The sequence below is a fragment of the Pimephales promelas genome, chromosome 17, assembly GCF_988280905.1.
Source record: "Pimephales promelas chromosome 17, fPimPro1.hap1.1, whole genome shotgun sequence".
Lineage (NCBI taxonomy): Eukaryota > Metazoa > Chordata > Actinopteri > Cypriniformes > Leuciscidae > Pimephales > Pimephales promelas.
Genome location: NC_142785.1, coordinates 29,590,620 through 29,601,302, shown reverse-complemented (window position 1 = coordinate 29,601,302; position 10,683 = coordinate 29,590,620). Strand labels below are relative to the sequence as shown.

Sequence of the window (10,683 nt, the reverse complement as noted above, 5' to 3'; positions counted from 1 at the left end):
TAATTATAGTTTACAATATGCGTTTTGTTTACTGTATTTTAATCAAATAAAAGCAGGCTTGGTGAGCATGAGTGATTACTTTAAAAAACATTTAACTATAAATGCACAATTCATCTTACACATCTAGTATATGAAAAATGTGCAAAAGGGACACTTTCATAGTAAATGTGTGATTTTTACTTAAAAATACAGAGTACAACACAAATCTTACAGCATTTTAGAGAAACACATGACTTCATTACTTTGACTTATGTAACACAATACATGCTACTAAAGGCTAGTTTAAAAAAAAAAAAAAAAAAAATTAGGTGGACCTTGAAGTGAACATCTTGTTTGTGCATGCACATTCGCCTCTGTCCTGCTATGCTAAGGACAAAAGACAGAATTGACTTTCTGTGGTGGTGAAGGACAATCAAAGACTCCCTGGCATCTGTACACCACAGTTCATGTTTTCCATTCAGTGCAAAAGGTTAACGCAAGAAGGAGACCGCAAAGATGGGGCAGCATACACAGCGCTAACAACAGGAGACCAACCACTAAATGTCTTATCCCACCTACTGCTTTCAACCTCCCACAGCATTCTGGGAAACTCAATAAGATAATCTTTGGTGAGGGAAAACGAAAGAGATAGGGCATGACAGGATGAAAGATCTGAGGAAAAAACAAAGAGAGAAGGAGTGATATAGGGGCAAAACTAGATTTGAATGATAATGCCAAACACACATGCAATCATTAGAACCGAAAGGTCATCACAATGCTCCAGTCGCACTGTTCAAATCATGAGGACAATGCACAGGTATCATGTGGCTAAAGGAATTAAGGATTCTGGCTCCTCTTGACAATTCAAAAATGCAAAATACTTCAAATTTACTTTTAAAAAATGCTAATGCACTTTCCATCTCTTAATGACAGTATTCTGTATTCATTGTGGATGGATTTGCATTTACCTGTATGTTCTTTCTTGCCAAAGCAGCCATCATGCATTACCGTAAAAACTGCGTAGATCAAACTGAATATAGTCGTTATTCATATTTATCCAGGAGCTTTGATTTTGCTCCTGCAATTTAGACATTTCTAGCTTCTCCCTGAAACCATCTCATCTGAATTATTTCCATCTCAGTCTCTTCAGCTGCTCACCTGCACCCACATCTCTAGCTGGGTTTCCATTCTAATGTGAAGTGAAGCTTTTCAAAAGTTGGCATAAAAAAAAAAAGCAAAAAAAAAAAAAAAAGCATGCGTTTCCATTAAGTTGTTTGAGCGGATGATGGTGGTATTGCTACCCTATAACCAGTGCCGTCGTAGATGGGGTGCAAGGCCCTGTGCGAACTTGAAATGCGAGGTTTCGTAAAATTTCAACACAGCAAATTCTGTTTTTTGGAATAAACTCCCTGATAGTTAAAATCAACTCAATCTGAGTGTACATGAAAGAAGTCTCTTTTGCTTAGATTTGAATAAATTAGTTTTCTACTTCGCTCCATTCTAATCACATCTCAGCTTGAACAGACTTTATTATATATATATATATATATATATATATATATATATATATATATATATATATATATATATATAAATGTGGATTAACACGTACCAGATGTGGGCCGGATCTGGGTCGGCACCATTGCGGTCTTGGAAGTGCCTACAGGCCTATGTGTTTTTGCATTGATCACAGACTGATTTGCTCATATGTTTTTTGTACATGTATTAATACTCTGAGGTGCAAATATCTTCAAATAAGTCAAATAGCATTATATGCTTACTATATTTACTGTAAATAGAATCCATCACTGTTTGCACTTGGTGCATCTCCAAATGCATATGGCCAATTGTATAGTGTTATATAGTGACAAATAGCATACTAAAAAAAAAAAAATAAATAACAAAGGAACATCTGAGCAGGTACTTGGCAAATCAATTTCCACTGAGTTAATTTACACAAACCATCCAAATAAACAGATTTAAAGGATGTGTCCTTGCAAGAGCCACATAAAAAGAGCATTTCAGGAGAGCATGCTGAATTATTAGCTCAGCTGGAAAGCTGCACACAATACAATGCAAAATCACAGTGGAAAAAGCAGTTTGTAAATAGTTTTGAAATCAGAAGAGTCACACCTCTACAAAAAGTTACTCCTTAATGATGTAGATCGTGTATGCATCATTGGCCTCTTTTGCTAGTTTCAAGGGATGAGTGTACTTTTATAGAAGACCTATTTTTAACTACATGTCATTAATAAGTGTTTAACTTGCAGAATGCTTGTCAAAAATGTGCTATAAATGTGTCATTTACATTCTACACTCATTTTTTTAAGGAATAACACATTTTAAAAAAAATAGCACGCTGGTATTTCACACTTTATATATAGCTTTTATCATATTACTCACAATATTTTAGCTCCACATGGAACGGCAGTCGAGTTAATAGTTTTGTATGAATATAGCCAAATAGTTTGAATGGAAACTTGGGTTAGAGATGGTGAAACAGCTGTATTTAACATTAAACTAAGCTTAATGGCAATTATCTAAATAAATCAACTCAGAATTAAAATCTTTACATTTTCACTTGATATTTCTGTTGCTATTTTTCTTGTTCTTGCACTCACAGAAAAAAAAAATGTACAGAAGATTTTAAATCTATACAATCGGTTTTAAAACAAAAAGAGAAGACAACACTAAAAATGATAAATTACATTCTCAAGCATAAAAACACATGATACTATTTAGTCAATTTTACCCCATTGACTCGGAAAAACAAGAATGACACATCATTAACTCAAAACTGTTAGCTGCAAGTGTGCAACTCAATTATGTTAAAACTATACCAGTAGTTTTGAGGTGCTCACTTCTTTGATGTTTCAACTGGTTTCTCAATTATTTATTTAATGCATCACTTTGCTCAGAAATAGAAACTGTAATTCACTCTGCAAATTGTACTCTGCAAATGTCTGCCATTCCCATTTTTTAAATGTTTTATCGAGAAACCGGAGCTTCAGTACTCTTCTAAACCTGATAAAGTGAGATTTTGACTAAGACAAAACACTCCTTATTTCCATATGACTAACATCCTGTCACGGTCAAGCAATGCTCTGTTAATAAACACCAGTTTATGTCCGAGTATGTAAATGACACATCCTCTCAATCATATGTAAAAGAATATATACATGTAAAGACATGCATGTATTGTCAGCATCTTAAACGTTAATTATTATGCATTCATAAAGTTCATGGATTTTTTTAATATCATATATGTTTTTAAAATATACTTCATCACATTTATTTAAAGTGGATAATGCACTTTACTTTAATTTTGATTAAAAGTGATGGTAAAGACATTTCAAATGTTTTTAAAGATTTCGGTCAAACAAATGCTGTTCCAGAATCCTGAAAAAAAGTATCATGGACTACGTTTACATGCAGCCAATGTTCAAAACCAGGATATTAGCAATAGCATTAGCATATCGCGTCTTTAAGGTTGTCCCTACGTCTAGACGCTAACCCGCGCCCCGCTGTTTATGTCGGGATATTGCAGTTCCATGCACTCTAAAAAATGCTGGGTTGTTTTAACTCAATTTTGGGTCAAATATGGACAAACCCGAAATGTTGGGTTAAAAATGTAATGTAAAAATTTAACCCAACGGCTGGGTTAGTCCATATTTGACCCAAAGTTGGGTTAAAACAACCCAGCATTTTTTAGAGTGTGTATACAGGTGAAAACTCTCTCTGCTCACGCATGTAAACGGGTTCCTAATGTTTCAGAAACCCTAATAGTGACCTTAACCCGACCATAACCCGAAAATTGGCAGTATGTAAACGTAGTCATGGTTTTCAAAAATATAAAGAAATATTAGAAATATTGCAACATTGAGCAGCAGATCAGCAGACTATAATGATTCGTGTGACAATGAAATCTGGAGTAACGATCCTTTACGGTCACAGGAGTACATTTAAATGTAAAACACATTCAATTACAAACAAGTTATTCTAAATTGTAATAATATTTTCCAAAATTATTTTTTCTTTTTCTTAATTTACCAAAATTAAGCTTTCACTATCTCTAGTTCAGATCAATGATGATTACATCTCTAAAGTTGTCCATGGTTTACACTAGATTTTGTCAATATTGTACGTTTCAATGTTTATCCAATCATTCAATAAATATGTAGAGTACACCTTGCCACCAAATAAGCCTGCACTGCATGAAAAGTGGGATTTTCGTCAGTAAGCGGCACTGTAGATTGTCGTGGAAGTTCAGGTTTACGACTGCACACGGCAATTTACAGGTAACACTCAAAACTGCTGTGAATTGCCGGAAATTGACGTGGGCCTTGCTTGGCAGTTGTCCCCCCATTGTCCCCCCTTCTCCTAAATCTAGAGGAGGCTTTGACATGTAAATGAAAATGCTGTGAGCTATACACATGCAAATAAGGGTAGGGGAGTTTCACCCCAGGTAACATTTTTCTGAAAGGTATAACTTCATTCTAAGACAAGATCAGGCTCAGTATAACCTAATTGCTGTGTTTTTTTTTTTTTTTTGTTTTTTTAACATTGCACATAATGCACAACAATTACAACAATAACATGACATCCAAAAAGATAACAATCAACAAATAATAATTTCACAATAAATAAGAAACAAATAAAAATAGGACAGAATTGAACAAATGAAATAAAAACAGGAAAGGGACTATCTCTATTGTGTATAATATTATGATTTAAGAGAAAGTTAGAAACCAGTAATTTGTACTATTTAAAGCAGCGCTCAGTAAGACTGGAAACTTCTTTGCTGTTTTCTCGCAGGTTTCTCTCTCGAGCTCCCCCTACAGTTTCGGAGTATATATACATGAGAAAACTGTCGTAAACTCGTTGTCAACTCCCCCTCCCATCTCGTTCAGGCAGGCCATGTGAATTTGTTTTCAGAGAAGCCGGCGAACAAACGGATTTTGTCCCCACCACTTTTGAAACATCTCGCGGCACAGATGTACCAATGCAAATAAAACATCTCCAGTTAACAGCATTCGTTTCATTTGTTTGTTAAATAACAGGTGATCTAGCACTGAAATGTGTTGGCTTCTCTCAGAAACGCGCTTCAATCCGTTGCGGAGATTCTTTCCGGTGAAATCACAAATAAAAATGCACACAAACGTGTCCCTTTTTCTCATGGTTTCTAATTCCTCTCTCGTATATTTTCCCCCACTCATCAAAACATATAAAACCACTGATAAACATTATATCAATTCAACCACTGATAAACATTATTGGTTTTGATGAGGGGGAAATAAAAACTATTCGAGTGCGGAACCTCTGGCCGGACCATCACTGTATTGTGCTCATTTTTATTTATGTGCATCAGGAAGCTATGGACATCGTCGTTCAAAATATTACCTACTCGAAAGAGAAAAAAGAATGAATGCGTTACCCAGCACTTTTGAAAACGCCCTTCCGAATGCGTCTCTGTCCCCAGCACATTTCAAACCAAACTGACGCCCGAGCCATATCCAGGTATGATTCTCAGAACAATATTATTCAAATGTTGAGAGTGTATATTTTTATTGTGTTACCAAACGTTATCACGTAACATTATGGTTAAAAATCAATAATACTATAAGAAATATTTCCGCTATTTATTTATTTTTAGTTTAGCCTACAGCTATAGCTACTTTGATTATGCATTATCAAAATACATGTTACGTTACATTCATCATTTTTCTGGTGATCCGAGTTGTCTATCGTAACGATTGACCAAAGAAAGTCAAACACGTTTAATTTGTTTATTACAAGTTTGTTTATTTTATTATTGAAGCTTGAGACCGGTGGTACTGGTGGTCTGGGGTGCCTCGGAGTTGATAACACTTGCCAACGCTTGTAGCTAAAAAGGAAAAAAAAATGTATCAATCTTTTATCAACATATCATTTATAGACAAGGTCAAAATAGCACAGATGGAGTTGCATGTGTGAAGTTGCAATGCAATTTCTCGTTTACTTATAGTTCTGTTTGTGTAAATATGGGTAAATAAATATAAAAAAGTTGCATTATTAGCTAGCAGCTCTCGTGTCGGTTTATGCATTATCAAGTCAGCAGCACAGTATAACGTTACTAATTCTGAGGCTGACGACAAGCTAAACTAATGCATAATTTGTAGAATTTCATATCGATTTATAGGCGATCTGAGAAACACAAATAAACCCTGATAGAGGAACGGACAAAACACTTACTTACAGAAAACAAGCAAGTTTGTTTGCTAATGAAAATGCTAACATCTAAGTTACAGTATCTAACGTACTAGTAAGCCGGTAACAGACAGCGAGCATAATATAATAAAATAAAAAAACAGACAATAGCAAACATCCCGACTCCCGAGGTCACAATTACAAGAAATACAAACATTAAACACAGTTTATTATAAAGATACTTACAAGTGCAACAGCAAGAAGGCCAGGTCAGCATCGGTTTTGCAGGCTTCGCTTTCTTTCAGTTCTCTCTATTCTGAAAAAGCCGGTCCGTTTCTCTTCTTTGTTTCTCTGATAAACACTTCCGAGCTGTCTTCTTCTTCTTTTACATCAGCCATCACGAAAACTTGAAGAATTCAATATCTAGCGTTACCTTTTTCTTATAGCTAGCCGGCTCCTGGATGGCCGGGGGCGTGTACGCATGCGTGTGCGCGTATAGTGCCGTAAAGCAATTCGTTACCTCGCGAGACCTGAAATCTCACGATACTTCCTAACACTGAGGCCGGCGAGCCGCCGGCCCAAAGTTGCAAGGGTGGTTTTGCGGCTCACAGGCACCAGGGGGGTGCGAGACGATCACCATTCAACACGAAATCAGTAATATTAACATTACAATGACTCCAAAGCTGTTCAGTTAAGGTAAAAAAAGTTACTTAGTTCTGCTTTAAAGAAAGAAAATTAGCTTCAATTAGCTTCAATATTCTTTAGCAAATACAATTGTATCACTACATTTTTATCGATACATTTGAGAGACAGAATATACTGAAAACTAAAAATTAGACCAAAAAAAAAAAAAAAACTTCAAACAAGGTTTAGAATTATTCATTTTACTCTTATAAATATGAAATTTTCCTAATAAAATTATAAGATTCATCATAACATTTACGGAAGCAGTTTTCAAAATATATGATAACATCTTTGATGTTAATTCACAGTTATAAACAGATGTTTTTTGTTTTTTACAATTTTTTTGACTGGTTTATTTAATTTAAGTAACCTAATAAAGTTATTTATTTATGCATATATGTATTTTTACATTTCATGGTAGCCTATTTAGGTATATCCACCTTATTCCTAATTTAAAATGAACTAACAGCAGCAGAAAAGTCAAAGGACAGCCGACGACAGCCTTTCAACCTGAGTCAAAAACCAGTGAACGTAACTCTGATTGGCTGAGGCAGCATATCGTCATAATCCAACCTGTAACGTCAGCCACTCTGATTGGCGGAGGCAACGTGCCAGGCATGTGGCGTGTTTTTTTAAGCAGAAAGTAACTACACAGATATTCAGCCTGCTTCGCCGTCATGATCGCTGGGGAACCCATCTTTTCCTCTAAATTGAAGGTAAGTTCGTCCAGCTTTGTGAATTCTATGTCCATTACTGTGTCTGAAATCGCTCCCTATCCACTAAATAGTGCACTATATCGGGTGTCGGCCATTTTGTAGTGGTGTCCGAATTCTGAGTGAACGACATCATTCCCTACATTCATTCACTACTTTTACCCACAATCCTCTCTGAATTCGAGTGTACATTCGATGTACACTCGCTGAAGCCCTATTTCCCACAATCCAATGCGGAGAGAACTGAGCGCGCATGAAAGTTCGGCGCGAGCAAGTTTAAACCAGAGATTACATTACATCCAGTGGAGGATTTGAAAAATGTCCGTTAATCGTCGTTTTGAACATAATAACGGTCGCCGGAGGGCGCTCGACGACACGTCATCTGTGAACGTGAGAGTTAATGTACAATTTCAGTCGATGAAACTACAAAGCTGGCACGGAGGTATAATTACAAAATAAAGTCATTATGATTGTTATTGTTGTTAATATTATTTTATAAACTAGGTAATGTAAGATAAAAGGAGTTTTATCAGTACACGTGACGAAGCCTTTTCTGCGACAGCTCCAACTCTCCGACGCACAGTGTAAACGTCAGCGTCCGAATTCACTCACTTCATCTCCTTCACTCCTTGCAGATATAGTGCACTCAAATGCCATACACTATATAGGGATTAGTGAATGAGTGAACGAGTGAGCGGTTTCAGACACAGCTCATGTCTACTTATAGTTTTTGGTAGTTTAGCGTTTTTGTCTTAAACTTCACAAATCGGCTGTGATTACTGCCGCGAATGTCCAAGGGTGTTAACCTAACGGAACAGTTTTTTGTTTTGCGTTAGCTTGCTGCTCTTAATTCTTTTTTTTGTTTCATTTCAATTTGAACAAATTTGGGACACTAAACTGTACGTTGGGTTGCACGTTGTTATCTGGCTGCAAGTTAGCTACCATTCTTTGATAGTAATCAAACTAACTCGTTTACTCTGAATATCGTCAGAAATTATGAAAAAATAATAAGTGCCAGGGTCCTAAAACAAAGCGCGTAATGTGCTTGTATGCTCTAGTGTAGGCTATCCTTGTTTGTAAAATTGCATCACTTTGTGTGATGAGTGAAATCTTCAGATGTTTGTGATTTGTTTTGTCTCTCAGGGGCTGTTAGGAGTGAGGTGTCCTTCGCTGATGGGAGAAAAAACACCTAAATAAGGTAACGTTACGTGTTGTGATCTCATCCTCTTTTCTTTTGAACAGACCCCAGTCAAATAAAAAGTAAAACTAAACTAATTTGGATTAACGTCTGTGTTTATAGATGACTTTGAGCGTGAGACAGTGGTGAAAACGCCAAAGAGAACTGGAACATGGCATGTTATATTCAGTTATAAATGTTTGACCAAGTTTTTAAATATCTTATAAATCTGTTCAGTTTCATCATTTGATAATAACTTTTAAAACACATTTTTTTGTGGTATAGATGCAGTGACTGAGACTGGGAGATGCAGTGACTGAAACCTGGTGGTAAGTGTTGATCTATTGGCAGTGGAGAAGACGCTTTTAATAGACACATTCTCTCTTGTGAGCTAGCAAACTTTGTTATTCTAATTAGAGTATTGTAAACATCACCAAATGTGTTCGTTTATTTCAGTGTTCCAGAAAAAGGTCCTGAAACTACTGGTCGACATCCGCCATCGCCTGAAGGAAACCAGGTAGTGGATGCAGAAGAAACATATTTTTGCTTACAAATGTGGGGACTTGGAGCAGATTGCCTTTGCATACATCTAAATCATTTGTCTTTTTCAACTTTGCAGAAGGGGTCGTGAAATTCGGTTCCACAGCCACTGAGGTGTATGTACATCAAGGTGAACCTCAAGCACGCGTCGCAAAGACTTAAATTCACTTCGCCCTGATGAGCCAAGCCTACAGGACTTGAATTAAGAGTTTTAAAGGGATAGTTCACTTTGAAATTATTTTTTGAAATGTTTTGGCTTACGTCAAGGGCATCAGTCAGTCATATAATGGAAGTCTATGGGGATCTCTTAAAAGAGCATGCACAGAGAAGTACAAATTAAACATGATTTAATGAATCATAACTGTAAGTACACCTTGATGGCTTAAGATACGAGACGAGCGGTTTGTGTGAGAAAATGAACAGTGTGTGTGTGTGTGTGTATATATATATATGATCTGCGCATGCGGTGGAAACCGCCAGAAGCGATCTTGCACTGGTACGTCACTCATTGTTTACACAGATTTCGGAAGTTTTACTGTGAAGATCTAAACATATTAAGATGTATTGCATTTTGTGTATATCTAAATATATATATACACACACACACACACACACACACACACACACACATTTATACAATATAAATACTGTTTGTTTTCTTTCCCAAAACGCTCATTTCGTGTCTTAGTCAATCATTGTGTACTTAATTTATGAGTCATTAAATCATGTTTAATTTGGTCTTCTTTGTGCATGCTCTTTGAGGTGGTGACCATAGACCTGCATTATATGACTGACAGACAACAACAGTTTGACCTAAAAATATCAAAATTGAAAATACTGTGGAAACAAAACCACCTGCATCTTGGATGCCCTTGAGATAAGATAAAACATATCAAAAATGTATTTCAAAGTGAACCATACCTTTAAATTACATCCTTATTATTCGTTCATAATTCTGGCTCCACTGTACATTGTGTTTGATATATCTGGTGCCCAATTCTGATGCCATTCAGGGCAATTTATTTTTGAATAGAGATGCAATATATTATTGATTTATTTGTATAACTGTAGTGCTGTATGTATGTATGTTGTCCCATGTTTCCAGAGGGTGGAGGACATGTTTTCTGTGCTTTGAAAGATGTTCTCCTATGCTGTGTACATAGTTTTGTGTTTGTTCTAATAAAGCTATTTCTTTGAATAAACAGTATGTGGCAAATGTTCCTTTCCTCAATAAATTCATGTCCTTGATGGTAATAATAATTTAGTCCATAGGATAACAATGACATGAATAAACAACATAATAGCATATCATATGAATATGAATATATATATATATATGATTATTATTATTATAATTTTATGTCGGCTGACCAATAGTAACAGATCTGCCAACCAATCACGAGT

General features: G+C 35.9%; 1 long non-coding RNA gene across 1 annotated transcript; it reads left to right on the top strand.

The window, feature by feature from the left end:
- The first annotated feature begins 8,520 nt into the window (after positions 1 to 8,520).
- On the top strand, positions 8,521 to 10,483 carry LOC120473770 (uncharacterized). The gene is made up of 5 exons (XR_016147139.1): positions 8,521 to 8,760; positions 8,863 to 8,914; positions 9,025 to 9,068; positions 9,196 to 9,256; positions 9,359 to 10,483. It is a non-coding gene; the product is annotated as an uncharacterized LOC120473770 (long non-coding RNA).
- Positions 10,484 to 10,683: the final 200 nt, after the last annotated feature.